Consider the following 16,112-nt stretch of genomic DNA (forward strand, 5'->3'; position numbering starts at 1 on the left):
CTGACTGCCCTGACATACTCAGGATCCCCTTCCCAGAAACAACTTAACTCTGCTCAGCTTCAACTTCTAAAAGTAAGAGGGGGTAGCTGTGGGCACAGTGGTGATGGAGTGTCCTCAGAGGAGACTTCTGAAGGTCCTGTGTGTGTGTGGCTCCTCCTCTGGCTCAGTGTCTCCTGGCACTGCTCTGTCTCCTTATAAGTCAAGAGTGTGGTGTTGGAAAAGCACAGCAGGTCAGGCAGCATCCGAGGAGCAGGAGAATCGACGTTTCGGGCATCAGGATGAAGGGCTTATGCCCAAAACGTCGATTTTCCTGCTCCTCGGATGCTGCCTGACCTGCTGTGCTTTTCCAGCATCTGCAGTCCTCACTTTCTCTCTGTCTCCTTGCGAGGAAGGGGCACCTGGAGTGTGCACCAGGTTCCCCCGTCCCCTGTCACCATGCCATGGGCCCTGAGGATCAGTGGTTTTAGCAATAACTATAGGTGCGTGCACCTCTCCATTAGACCCTGGTAGTGGGCCACCACAGCATTGCTGCACTCCTGCAGCTTCTGGGCAATGATGGCCTGAGCAAAAATTAGCCAAACTAAATTGGACAGCAGCTATTGGTTACAGACAACATTGAAACCAGGTCAACGAGACCACAAACTTTCAGGGTGAACCAGTGACAATCAATCTGAGGATTGTGTATTGGATTGATTGATTTATTTACTTTTTTATCATTGTTACAAAATACAGTGAAGCATGTTGTACAGTGTTGCTACTCTCCAGCATCTGCTTAAAACACAGGAAAATAAACTAAATCCTAGAACAAAAGGGCAGAAAATTAAAAAGAATAAAGAAATAGTGTTCAGCTTTACTGTCCTTCTGGTTAAGTGCACTGTCCTGGGCCTGGTGGCAAGCCATAAGCTCCCTTCATCGTCACTGCTACTGCTGAAACAAGAGTCACCACTCTCGCACCATCTCACCTCCACCGACGCCTTCGCTACTATGAGTCCTCGTTGGACATCGCCAACGCAGCCGCCACTGATGCCTCCATGTACCGCACCGAGTCTGCTTCAGGCCCACCTCGCCAATGCAGCAGCCACCGATTACTCTGAGTCTCGTACTGGGCCTAAACACACCTTCTCAGCCATGAATCGGCACTGCACGCAGGTGCTGCCAGGCACCCACACTTGTCTCCACCACAACAGGCATAGGTTGGCGCTGGGACCACCTTGTCAATGTGGAAGCATTGGGCTCACCCACTGCCGTCAGTGCTATCACTGTGACCAAGCTCTTCAACAAGATATAAGGAAAAGAAGTGTTTAAAGAAAAGGAGAAAAGAGAGAAAAAGAAGAGACAAAAAGAAAAGCAGAAAGAGCAGACGAGCCCAATTGATCAAACTTTCTGGCACCTTGGATTCTAGCCAGTGCCTGAGAACGTGCACTCCTTTAGTAAGGAAAACCTTGTTAATGAAATCACCTTGAACTGTAAACTGAATTCTGTGTCCCGTTGTTAGTCTCATCAATAAGTGTGCTTGGGCAAAGTGTTTTTAATACATAAGTTGGTCAAAGTGTCCAAAGCACAGACAACAAGTGGTACTTACTCAGCTGGTGGGACATTGGTATCTCAGTATCCCCGCAAGAGTGGTCCCAGTTTTCTCTTGTGTAGAACAGGATTGTTCTTGTGTTGCAACCCCTCAACCACCAGTCCTGTCATCAGCTATTTCCTCCCATAAGGAAAGAGAGGGAGGAACTGAGTGAGCTGACAGTGGCTGGCACAGCTCTTAGTGCTAGCACAGGTGGTCAAAAGCTGGTGAGGTGCCCCAGGTGATTGAGCACGCAGCAAAGAGATTAGTGGTGCGGTGAGGTTTGGGAGGTTCAAGTCTGCATGAGGGAAGATGTACAGGTAAGAGTGAGAGAGGCAGGGAGCAGAGATGGAGTGAGTATGAGGTAACAGAGAGAAGAGTGTGGCACATACCTGGCAGAGTGGTGAAGGTCATTAACCTCCTTGAGGCACTGCTGGGCATTCCTCCAGACTGCAGAGGGAGCACTGACCCAACTGGTGACCTCTGACCAGGCTGTCAGGGGCTGGTGACATGATCTATTCTGCCAGTCCTCTGGGAAGTGCCCCTAGTTTGAAATTGGTGAAGGGACGATGACTAGAGATCAGCTCCGTAGATTTAAAACGATCAGTGATGTTGAAATTTCAGCGACAATGTGGTTTTCTTTTCTCCCCAACTCATAGTATAATGAAAACCAAAATATTGGTGATTTTCTAAAATGCTTAGTAGTTAGATTGCAGACAGAATGAAAAATGACGGGAGATTGGTGTTAAGCACAGCACACAAAATACACAAAGCTATTGATTCACATGCTTATTTCTTCAGATTCTTTAGTCAGTAAACTGAATGCCAGCTTCTACTGATTTTTTTTCAATGTACAGGACTTGTCCAGTCATTTCACAAATCAATGCTTGTTCCATCATTCTTCTGGAACATTTCATGATCCATAATTGATTGCACAGGGATGAAAGCTTAACAACTAATGAGCTAGATGTTAATTCACTGAAGTAAGGGACTATTGAATGTCAAAAGAAGAGTTAAAAGTTCAATAACATCATTCAATATTTTTGAAGCATGTCAGATCAACTTTAATCAGTGGATGCAAGTAATATTAAAAAGCTGGTGCAGAACATTGTTAGCTAACTAGAAAGTTCAGCCTCTTCCTAAGGAATAAATTTCAATAAGTTATCTAAAATTTAAAATCTCGAGGCTTCCTTTACAACATTAAGATTGTCATGGTACACACTCTAATTTGCTTGACCATATGTCAGCATTACACTGATACTGAAATCCACTATGGCACTGGTTTATTTTTCTATTGCTTATGACAATAACAATAACTCCTCCTCAGTGATTATTTCCTAAAGGAATCTGGGCATTTCCAGGAGTTTTATAGTGCAGAGATTTCACATAGGACCCATTCAATGTCATTGGGATGAATAGAAGTGATAAATTTATCCCAGTTTTCATTTCAAACTCCTAATGCTAAGTGATCAGAGCTGTCGGGACATTTCAGTTTCACTTTGAGTGTTGCACAGAACAGAACAAGAGAAAATTCAAACCTTTCTGGTCAGTATTTTTGTGCTTGTCACACTCACTAGGAACATTACACAGGAGACTGCAATCTACCAGAGAGAAAACAATTTACATCCCCAAGAACACAAGAAACGATCAACATCTACAATATCAAGAAGTACCATATACTGATTCAACATGCTACAACCAACTTAATATTCAAAATCTTACCATTTACATATTCCCCAACCGAGAGGCAAACATTGATGCCTCATGCTATCTCATCTCTGATGTGGATTTTGCCTCCAATGGGGTATTTTATCTGATATGGTAGTGCTTATCTTATCCAGTTTCTTAATTTAGGAAAAATAAGATGAGTTTCATGGTAATGCCAGATCCAAAATATGTCTGTTACAGCTACAATGAAGAACAAACGTTAGATGCTTAAAGTAAGGGCTTCTCATACTAATAGGTTACATGGCAATAACATGTTTTCAGTAGTGTGTTAAGTTCAAATGGCATCTAAAAGATAAAGAGCTCTTGGGATTCTGCTAAATGGACAAAGTAGTAGCTTGCTCCAGAAACATGAGGAATTAATTCTTCCAGCATCAGCACCTGGTGTGTGTGCCTTTTTAAGTGAAAGGTTGTGATGCTGAGGTTCTGATCCCATCTTTCTTTGAAACCTATGTGATGGGACTACATCAATTTGTGTAATTCATGAATATCCAAATCATTTCATTTGTCTTTCTAACTCATTCCGCTCCTCTTGAAGTTTCCTCTGAATCTGCATGCTGCACTGCATTGGAGGATCAAAAAATGAGGTGACATCAACCTTAAGATGCACTATTGTATACCCCTTAAAATATTAGATTGCACACATTCATCCAGGTACAGTCATTTGAGATAATTGACAGATTTGATTGTGTCTCTCACGTAGACTGCTCCACCATGTGGGTGTGATTTGAACCTGAGCAATCATGATGATACTGAAACCTATACATACTAGTTGCCCTGGCACAGCCGGGCCTTTGGTATCTACCAGGCAGAATATTTTGGAGGGTCAATGTGAGATTTTATATTGGTGGTACAGTGTGATTGTGCCAATTAATGGAATTGGAGATCTGCTGTACATGATGAGAAATGTTCTCATTAGCTGTACCATGGAGTGCCATTTGCTGAGGTAAAGATCTGTCAGGATGCACAGTGGTAATATATTGGCACTAAGTCCTGGGTTGATTTTTGCCTTTAATGTGGGAGCAGTCTTCTGAGGAGGCAGATAAGGGCATTGAACAGGAGACAGTGCTGCAACATCAGGAGCATTGAACTGACAACCTTGATCACTCATTGGCTGTGAATATTTGTTGATCAGAATACAACCACTTCCTTCTCTGTTCCAAGAATCAAACACTACATTTGTCTGTCTTTTTTTATGTCTTTGCCTTTCCTGTTGTTGAATAAAAATGAATCCTCTCAACAATTTGAAATCTTCCGGTATGTACACTCCCACATTGAACAATAAGAAGATGACAAGCCGCTCTGGGCTTTAGGTGGCACAACTGACACTTCATTGCAAACACAAGCTCACCCTCACAAATGTATTGCTATTTTTCATCACCACTTGTCAGTCTGTAACTGCAACAATGAGAACCAAGCTACACAGCTTCCCTGTACTAAGTACCATCCTATCTTAGAACCCTGTCTAAGGGAGTGCTACTCTTCCCTGAAAAGAATGTCCCTACTTTGCCAATCCCATTTCTGCTGGTACAAAATGTCCCATTCACTTCAAATGATAAAACACAAAAGATTGTTTTTCAAAACATGGTCAATCATTTTTAATCTCATCACTAAAATCATGGGACTATTTCTTTGCACTTAGAGTCATAGAGATGTGCATGTTTGGCATGTTTTACATTGCATGTTTTTTTTCATTACTGTACTTGGTCTCCACTATGCAAAAGTAGTTTATTACCTTTTGAATCTCTCCCACTAAATACATTTTTCATGATTTTCAGATTATTTATTGAAAATGTTATGTGTTTTTCTGTGTGCAGAATTTATGCGGTAGCCTTTGAAATTTACTTCTTTCAGAGCTTGAAATGCAGGGCACTAAATTCCAAATGCTGGGAGAATATCTGGCTTTCTAGTTTCTTCATTAGAAACCTTACTACAGCAACAAACAAAGAACATCACAACAGTCCATCAAATTGTATTGCACTTTAGCAATAAATGGAACTATCTGTCCAGCATATGAAGAACAAAGTCACAAGTGTGTCATTATTGACTATTTTCCTGTAATTTAGGATAGACCCATCCCAAAAAGCAAACACAACCCTTGTTGTTTATCCTTAGACAGAGAGAGAAACAGTCATTCAATGAGAATTTAAACATTTCCTGTTATTGCAGACTCTCAGCTCAATGAAACAGGATTGACTCCACACCCCAGGTGGAGAGTGAATGCTGTGTATCTGGTAAGAGCTATAAAATGATCTGTTCTGTAACTTTGCTTAGAGGTCAGTTCAAAGAAAACTACTCAAGGAACCCCAACAGTGTGGACAAAGGCCCATCGACCCAACAAATCCACACTGACCCTCCAAAGAGTAACCCACCCAGACCTACATTTACCCCTGACTAATGCACTTAACCTATACAGCCCTGAACACTATGGGCAATTATAGCATGATCAATTCACCTAACCTGCGCATCTTCAGATTGTGGGAAGAAACCAGAGTAGCCAGAGGAAACCTATGCAGAGACAGGGAGAACATGCAAACTCCACACAGACATATACCCAAGGTTGGAATGAAACCCATAACCCTGGCACTGTGAGGCAGCAGTGCTAACCACTGAGCCACTGTGCCACCTCATAAATTGGAGAATTAAATTGTCCTAATCACACAGGTGTCAGAAAGCTTGAATGGCCTTCAATAGTGGGTATAAACACCAAATATCTATAAGGAAGATAAATAGAAATGCCTTTTCACCATTTACAAGGTACAAAGGTACTATAATGGAAGTGTATTTGACACTATTTTTGAAGATCTCTGACAGCTGCCTGAAGCAAACTTCAGACATCCATAAAATGTCTTAACAAGTTTCCTGAGTCTGAGTTTGGACTCCTTTATTAAAGTGGTGCTTGTATACATCACTTGCTAAATCCACCCAGCAAGTAATAGCAAGGATAGTGGTACAACAGTGTCAAGAGTGTGTTCCTGATGAAGGGCTTATTCCCGAAATGTTGATTCTCCTGCTCCTTGGATGCTGCCTGACCTGCTGTGCTTTTCCAACACCACACTCTCGACTCTGGTTTCCAGCATCTACAGCCCTCACTTTTGCATAGTGGTAGAGCAACCACCATTAAAGTAAGACACCAGTTAGACGTTTTAGATTTGTGGCTTTAGCTGCTTTGGCAATAGATTCTCCTTGAAACACATTGGAAGAGACAGTCTATTGAAAGCCTGATCTCTTTTTCTGAGAACGTACTTGCTCTCCATTGGTGAATTTGGTGTTGCCAGGCTTTCCCATGACTCACAGGACAAGAGAAAAAGCAGCAAAATTGACAGCAGCAATAACATGCTCAGTCAGCCAGTAGAAGATGATGTAGGAAAGAGGACAGGTTCTCTTCATAGTCTGCAGGCATTCCAAAGCTGATATTGCACCTGAATTTCACTGACAAGCAGGAGATGATATGGCTGCACTTGTACTGTCTGTGTCAGTGAGGCTCCCCACGACTCTAAAATTTAACCCTCCTCATTCATTCCAATCATTGATTCTGGTAACATTGGTGAGAGCTCAAATAATCAACAAGTCAAAGGTGCACTATTTTTAAAATGTCAGAAGATTCCCAGTGAAAGTTGACAAACAGGAACATAGAGTGTTGGGATTTGATTACATTGCAGAATTCCTGCAGCACAGGGCTCAATCACAAACTAGGAATATAGGCTGCCTTTCACTCATTGTTCAATTTGCTTGTGACCTCAAACAGAAAATAATATAGGAGTCTACCCAACTTCGTGATAATAGTCTTTGGGCTTTTATACCAAACCTGTCTTCAAACCCCTCGCTGTTCCACCCAGGCAGCTACTGGATATGAGTAAAATCGTAGCCAATGATGGACACAGATGTGGAATACCAATATAATCACAGATCCAATTTAATCAGAATCGTGCAAAGTTAAGGCTTGTGATGGAGCAAAGCATTGCCAGCACGAAACAGTGACTCTGTCTGGACAGCTACAAATCAATCCCTCAGTACAACCCAGAGTGAGTGACAAGATTCATTACTGCTTACATCATGTCCACTATCTGGGAGCACAAAGGGGGCTTCCCTTTCGGTTTACTCAGGAAGAAAAAGTGGATGACAAAGCAGAAACTGGGTGATTCAGGGAATTATGTGATGATATCCTAACATCTGCATACTTATGAAGTCTTTGTCTGCGTTTTTTTTTAAAGCTGCTGGCATCTCATTCTCATTGGATGGATTGGCTTAAGATCCGGACGTTTATATCAGCTTGGTCCGAATGAAGTCTTGCAGTCTTGCTCCTTTATGTCTTTGGACCATTGTGAACGTGCTGTCTGGCAGTGATGTGCTGACTGGACTGTGATTCAAAGCTTGTTTACTTGGTCTCCACAAAGAAATGTGGGTTTTACCAGTTTCCGTGCACTATATATAAGTGCCCTTTTAACATAGTATTACTTAATCAATTTATTTTTCTTTATTTCCTTTCTGACTTCCTACAGGGAAGGGCTTGACTTCTGTATTGAAAAATGTGCACAATGTCAGGATTGAGATCACTAGACCCTTCTCCATCATCTGTGAGGTAGTTTGTGACAACACTCCTGAAAAAACATTCGAGAAAGAAATTACCTAGGATTGTAGCACTTTAAAAACTTCATTGTATTTCGTAATACTACTGTTAATGCCACATCAACGATAGAAATAAGGATGGCTTTGATGTTGAAGTTGTGAAAGGTGGAATGTAAATGCAAGATCGTTCTTCAATATTGAGGGAGTCTTCTAATCCCAGAGGAGGTAAGATGAAGGGCAGGCACAAGAACTTAATTAGACAGAATCGAAATATCAGATTCTCACCAGCGGGATAAATCTTTGTGATAAGTTCTCTGACTTTATATGCAGGTTAATTTTCCCATATGCATGCATTTATATCTCGTGAAAACCACCATTCATTGGAATCAACTGGGTATTTCCAATTAACTTTAAAATTAAGTTATGGGGAGAGATTGGACAAATTCGCATTTATTTTCTAGAATTTAGGGGTTAAGGAACGATCTAATCAAAGTCTTCAAGATATTAAAAGTGAAAAAATAAACTATTTCCACTGGTTGAAGATTCTAGAACCAGGGCCAGGCCGTTCAGAAGGAGACTTTAGAAAGGACCTCTACATGCAAAGAGCAGTGGAGGTTTGGAACTCTCTTCCCCAAAAAGTGGCAAATGCTAATTCAATCATTAAATATAAATAATGAGAGACTTTTTTTTATTAAGCAATGGTATCAAAGGATATGGTCCCAAAACAGGCATGTGGAGTCAGGCCACACATCAGCCATGATCTTACTGAATGGCAGAATAGCTCAAGAGGCCGAATGGCCTTCTCCTATTCCTGTGTTCCTATGGTCAAGTCAAGAAATCCACCCCTGCAGATATCTGACCACAAATAGCTGTCAACCTTTACTGCTTCCTGTAAATTCTTTGCTCCCTATATATGGATTTGAATGATGGGTTGCATTGAGTTTCAGTGTACGATCCCCACATATCGTCCAAGTGGCTAAGAGGAGGGAAGGTGGCTGCTCGCTAAGTGGCAGGGTGAAGCAACGATAGGTAAGGGAAGAGACGGGCTTTTGGGCATGGGTGGGTTACTGGCCAGTCAGCGGCGGGATACTGTCTGTCCAAGGGTGAAAGGGTGAACTGCGTAGTAGTTCTATCCTGTCCTGGGGCATTTGAGGTGATGACAAGGTACAGTCACAGGATCCAGGTATAGTCATTGCAGTGGGAAGTTTATGCCTGGGGCTCTGTCTGGTGTTACTGGGTGGCAGAGGAGAGGCACCAGTCATAGGGGAGAGGAGTGGGAGGATGTTAAACTATAAAAGGTATGCTTGATAAAATGTGGAGCTGGCAGGGCAAAGCAGGTCAGGCAGCATCGGAGGAGCAGGAAAGTTGACATTTCGGGTCGGGACCCTTCATCGACCCTGAATAAGAGTCTCAGCCCGCAACGTTGGCTTTCCTGTTTCTCCCATGCTGCCTGACCCACCGTGCCTTTCCAGCTCCACACTTTATCAACTCTGGTTTCCAGTATCTGCAGTCCTTACTATCTCCATATAAAAGGTACGCTGATGGATGACCAGAATCCCAGTGTGTTAAGGCTAGATACTACACGCCTTGCATTTCAGACAACAAGGTCTGCACCTAACAGTGGACAAAGTTAAAAATCACACAACACCAGGTTATAGTCCAACAGGTTCATTTAGAAGGAGCGCTGTTCCTTCATCAGGTAGCGAGTGGGGCAGGATCATAAGACACAGAATTTATAGCACAAGATCGTAGTGTCATTCAACTGATACGATATATTGAACAAACCTAGATTGATGTTAAGTCTTTCATCTTTTAGAATGGGTTGCAGGTTTCAGTTCACTAATATGTAAATCCCAGTACTTATTTCAAGTCACATTCTTGAGATAACTTAAGTTTTCATAAAAAAAGGTGACATCTCAGCTCAGACAATGCATTAAAGGTGTGAAGTTAGTCTGTCTGTATCCCAATCTTGAGTCAGACTGATTCTACTTCCAAAGTAGGCATTTATAAACTGTCACATGGATTGACTGTCTGCAGATTGTTTGCTTTTTCAGCAAAATACAATGTATCTGCAAATACAGTTTTGCAAATGCAAATTCACCCCGTAGACTTATACGTTTGTGTGTGTGCATGAGCGAGAAAAAGAGTGTGTGTGTGGGAGAGAGTACGAGTGTGAGTGTGTGCATGCGTGTGTGTATGTATATGTGTGCATGTGAGTGTGTGTCTGTATCCGTATGTGCGTGCTTGGTAGAGCGTGTACATGAGTATGACAGCGTATAAACCTGTGAGAGGGTGTGTATGTGGGTCTGAGTGTGGGTGGGGGGGTGTATTTGAGAGAGAGCGTGTATATGAGAGAGGGTCTGCGTGAGTGTATGTAAGAGTGTGGATGTGTGTGACAGACAGTATAGTGCAGTGGGGGGTCACCTGTAGTGTGACATGAACCCAAGGTTCAGGTTGAGGCCATCCTCATGGGTATCGAACTTGGCAATCAGCCTCTGCTCGACCACTCTCCATTGTTACATAACCTGAAGTCCATCTTGGAGGATGGTCATCTGAAGATCTGAGGACAAATATCCCTGATCCCTAAAGTATTCTCTGACTGAGAGGGAGCAGCTCTGTCTGATGATTGGTTGAGCAATTCATCAACTTCACCAACACATTCCACCCTGACCTTAAATTTACCTGGACTATCTCTGACACCTCGCTCCCCTTCCTGGACCTCTCCATCTCCATTAATGACAACCAACTTGACACCGACATTTTTTACAAACCCACCGACTCCCATAGCTACCTGGATTACACCTCTTCCCACCCTATCTCTTGCAAAAATGCCATCCCGTATTCCCAATTTCTCCGCCTCCGCCGTATCTGCTCCCAGGAGGACCAGTTCCACCATAGGACACACCAGATGGCCTCCTTCTTTAGAGACCGCAATTTCCCTTCCCACGTAGTTAAAGATGCCCTCCAACGCATCTCGTCCACATCCCGCACCTCCGCCCTCAGACCCCACCCCTCCAACCGTAACAAGGACAGAACGCCCCTGGTGCTCACCTTCCACCCTACAAACCTTCGCATCAACCAAATCATCCACCGACATTTCCGCCACCTCCAAAAAGACCCCACCACCAGGGATATATTTCCCTCCCCACCCCTTTCCGCCTTCCGCAAAGACCGTTCCCTCCGTGACTACCTGGTCAGGTCCACACCCCCCTACGACCCACCCTCCCATTCTGGCACTTTCCTCTGCCACCGTAGGAACTGTAAAACCTGTGCCCACACCTCCTCCCTCACCTCTATCCAAGGCCCTAAAGGAGCCTTCCACATCCATCAAAGTTTCACCTGCACATCCACCAATATCATTTATTGTATCCATTGCTCCCGATGTGGTCTCCTCTACATTGGGGAGACTGGGAGCCTCCTAGCAGAGCGCTTTAGGGAACATCTCCGAGACACCTGCACCAATCAACCAAACCACCCCGTGGCCCTACATTTCAACTCCCCCTCCCACTCTGCCGAGGACATGGAGGTCCTGGGCTTCCTTCACCGCCGCTCCCTCACCACCAGACGCCTGGAGGAAGAACGCCTCATCTTCCGCCTCGGAACACTTCAACCCCAGGGCATCAATGTGGACTTCAACAGTTTCCTCATTTCCCCTTCCCCCACCTCACCCTAGTTCTAAACTTCCAGCTCAGTAACTGTCCCCATGACTTGTCCGGACTTGTCCTACCTGCCTATCTTCTTTTCCACCTATCCACTCCACCCTCTCCTCCTTGACCTATCACCTTCATCTCCTCCCCCACTCACCCACTGTACTCTGTGCTACTCTCTCCCCACCCCCACCCTCCTCTAGCTTATCTCTCCATGCTTCAGGCTCACTGCCTTTATTCCTGATGAAGGGCTTTTGCCCGAAATGTCGATTTCGCTGCTCGTTGGATGCTGCCTGAACTGCTGTGCTCTTCCAGCACTACTAATCCAGTAGTAGATTGTTGTGCAGTGTCCATTCATCTGTTGTCGTGGCATCTGCATCATCTCGCAATGTACCATGCCCTAACAGTGTAGTGGGACTACAGCAAATGTGCAATTCAATGTGCAAATGAATATATATTGACAGGCATTAAAACTAGGCAGATTTAATGAATAATGATGTCAGCTATATATCTTCAAAATTCATCATCTTTCTTTGTCTACATCGAGGTGTTACTCCAATGTTCCCTGTGAAGATGGAGGCACATGATTGACTGTTACATCCTGGTTACTGTGGTGACTTTGGCAGGCAACATCTGAGGGTTCATGGCCTAGAGGCCGCTGCCCTGCTGAGCGTCTCCTGCATGGGCACACGTGCACCATCCTTGGCCTGACCTGCTACAAGCAATGGGGTCACTGGCAGAGGGTATGTGGGGAGCTAGAAACCTCTGCAGTGCCCTTAGATAAAGGTTACAGAGTGGCATCCTCCTCCCTGTGATTTTCTATTGACACCTTCCTGCTTCCAGCAGCCCTCAGGTTGATAGATATCTTGGATATTGCTTCATTGATGTGCTCACTATATTGTGAGCCTGAGCCATCTCTAGATAGGGATCCCACTGAGGTTGAAAGTTTTAACGTTTAAGCAGAGAGTGGTAAGGGTGTGGAATGCCCTACCTGCTAATGTAGTCAACTCAGCCACATTAGGGAGATTTAAACAATCCTTAGAGAAACACATGGATGATTTTGGGATAGTGCAGGGGGACGAGCTGAGAATAGTTCACAGGTCGGCGCAACATCGAGGGCCGAAGGGCCTGTTCTGCACTGTATTGTTCTATGTTTTATGAAATGAACAGTACACCCTCTGAGGTTTCAGACATCACCCTCCAAGGTGGTGATACTAAGGGGGGGACATTGTGGCATCCTGTACTTTATATTCCAGTGTCCATGCATCCCTGGAGTGGAGAAGAGAAATTAGTTGCTGAACATTCACAGTCACTTGTATAAACAACTGTCTGTTGCTTTATGCATATCTGAGACCAGCAGACTACGGGCTTCCTCGCTGGCATCCTGTGACAGTCCTGTCTTCCTGTCTCCCCATTGGCACTGCCCAGTCATAGTGCTCCTCTGCCAGCTCTATGACCTGCTCCTCAAAAGGAGTGAGGATTCAAATATCCAGAACAGCATCTCTGTTCTGGGAGGTGAACTGCTTGAGAATGATGAGAACATTGACAGCCTGAGTTGCTTTTCAGGCATTCACTGGATTTGATCCATGTGCTAGACAGGCTTTCAGACAATCATCTTATGTGAGACAGTTGCACTGACTGATGCCCCTGTGAGTGTCAGTGAAAAGAGGTCACCAACTAGCTTTACGTAGTACAGGAGATCAATCATCCTGATCTTTCACTGGGTTCTTTTGGTGGGACCACTGACGCTGACCTGCACTGCAAGCTCAGTCCAGACCACCTGGCTCCAATGGCCGGGGCTCCCTTTGCCATCATTGCGCACGTGGGCCTTTCTTCTTTCATGGATAGCCTGGACCAGAACCTGCAATAAGGACTCACTGAACTGCGGGGCTGGTTTTTGTCTGGTGTTGTTTATTTGCAGGTGGAGATGATGAACGCCGGCTGCAAGATGGCACTAAGAGAAGTGTAGTCTGTGTATCCTTGAAACACCATGCAGGAACCTTTTAGCCCAGAATGTCCTGACAGAGGCAAGACCTTCCTGCTTATCCACTCCAGAAGATTTGCTGCTCAGCTCACTCTGCATGCATGAGTCATGGGCTGAACACCATGTGATTACATGAGGAAACTCATCCCAGGCCTTTGCAAAAATGATCATTTCTATTGTGCCCAGTACTGTGCTTCGACTCTAAAATGGAAGGTTCAATGCAGTATAGCTAGCTCGTCAATGGGGATAGATTAATAAATGAGGACAAGTAGCCAAGGTTGAAAATGTTCTTCAGTGATTACAAAAAGCAAAAACAAACAAATAATATAGCAAAATTAAATCCTTCATATGTAGAGCAATGATAAGCTGGGTTACTTAAGAAATCATTTAGCTCAATGTAACTATGTTCACAACTCTTACATCAGGGGCTATCTTTATGGAATATAAACAAAAACTTACTATTATTCAAATACTGCAAGAGCTCCTCAATGTGACATCCTCACCCTAGTAATGTTCAGCTGTTCTGCAGTTAGGTCCGGGAAGGACCATTTCACTGTAATTCAGCAGAGTGTAACTCGGTTTACAGCACCTCAAAGGAAAGAAACAGTTCATGCTGGTCTACTGAAGAATTTAAAAAAGACCACGATTGAGTGACTTGTAGCAACTAAGTACCAGATATTGACTGTCTCCATCTAGAGAAAGGCTAACCACCTCTTCCTGATCTTCAATGGCAATGCCATTGCCAAGTTACGCACCGTAATATTGTGGCCCTGCCAGCAGCTAGTGACCATGGTGCACTGCAGAGCAATGAGTCAGCCCTGTGGGTCCCTCTGTGTCTTTGGCAGGCTGGATGGGGAGGTGCTATGAGAATAGGGGCAGATGGAGCAAAAATGCAGACCAACCCCAGAAATAGGGCTTCCCCAAGCCTCGACTTGTGGCTGAAGAACTGGGAAGAACAACTGGAACACACACAGCTGCTGGTGTTCCTGGGCAGCATCTCAAAGTCTGAGAAGCCATTAGGAGATTCCCTTCAGGTCTGTGAGAAAAATCTGCTCACACAGTCAAAGGAAGTCAGCAATAGAAGCTTCACCAGCTGAATGCTGCTCTCAGTGGCTAATTAATGATCAGGCATTAACCTCTCAATGTTACCCAGATGGATCTAGAGCATTGGCCACTAATGTCCATTGTCAATAGTTAGTTTCTCAATGTTAAGCTTTTCCAGTAATGTCATGGATGCTGAATACCAGTAGAACAAAGAGTTCCTGCTTTATAACCTTCATGCAGTTCATGTGCTTGAATTTCAACATATCAATTCCAAGGCTAAAGAGTAAGGTCAGGTACAATAAGGGTATATGGTCTACTCTCATCCAAGTTGCTAATATATTTAACCTTTTAACTTGGATCAACTCATGACTTCTCAAAGCTTCTTTATCATGGGTGCAACCAAAAACATTTAAAATTCAACAGTATCTAGAATTCAATGCACTTCATCATCACCACTGTATTACTGATGGAGGAGATATGTTTGATAGTTTCCCTTTCTCCTCTTAAATGACCACAAGATGCATTTTTGAGAAATGTTGTAACCTCTTTTATGCCATAATTTTTGTAGAAGTGGCACTAAATAAGTTTTCTTGCAAATGTAAATCAAAAGAAAGTATAAACTTTGATTTACCCAAAATATAATCAGAACAGGCTTTCATTCCTCATTCACACAACACATACAGAGGAAAAGAGTCATAGAGATGTACAGCACAGAAACAGACCCTTCAGTCCAATTCGTCCACATCAACCTGATATCCTAACAAATCTCGTTCCATTTGCCAGCACTTAGTCCATATCCCTCAGATTCCTTCCTTTTCATATACCAATCCAGATGCCTTTTAAATGTTGTAATTGTACCAGCCTCACCACTGCCTCTGGCAGCTCCTTCGATGTGAAAAAGTTGCCCCTTAAGTTGTTTTTAAATATTTCTCCTCTCGCCTTAAACCTATGCCCTCTAATTTTGGACTTTCCTAACCTGGGGGAGAGACTTTGGCTGTTTATCCTATCCATGTCCCTCATGATTTCATAAACTTCTGGAAGGTCCCCCCTCAGCCTCCAATGCTCTGGGGAAAATAACCCCAGCCTATTCAGCCTCTCCCTATAGCTCAAACCCTCCAATCCTGGCAACGTCCTTGGAAATCTTTCTGAAATCTTTCAAATTTTACAACATCCTTCCAATTGCAGGGAGACTAGAACTGAATGCAGCACTTCAAAAGTGGCCAATCAATGTCCTGTATAGCAGCGACATGACCTCCCAACTCCTATACTCAATGTATGTTTCCTAAAGATAAGGTATGCATTGATTAGGGAGAATTCAAATGTCACTGTTCTGCTGATTCTTTGAGATGGTAGTTGGAAATATTGCAGGTCTGAGAATTTTCTTTTGGTTCACTGGAAACAAAGGAAGTTGGACATTTCAGGTAGTTAACTTGGGATGACATATTACACACAACAGTAGCCTCTGGGCTTTGTCCCAGAGGACACTGTTAATGAGTTCCTGTAGTCAAGATTTAACTTGCAAGTAAAATAAAGTAGTCTCACTTCAGTGCCTGTGGAGGATTTTCTATGCAGAGCTGGG

This window comes from Chiloscyllium punctatum, chromosome 8 (genome assembly GCF_047496795.1).
Source record: "Chiloscyllium punctatum isolate Juve2018m chromosome 8, sChiPun1.3, whole genome shotgun sequence".
NCBI classification, from domain to species: domain Eukaryota; kingdom Metazoa; phylum Chordata; class Chondrichthyes; order Orectolobiformes; family Hemiscylliidae; genus Chiloscyllium; species Chiloscyllium punctatum.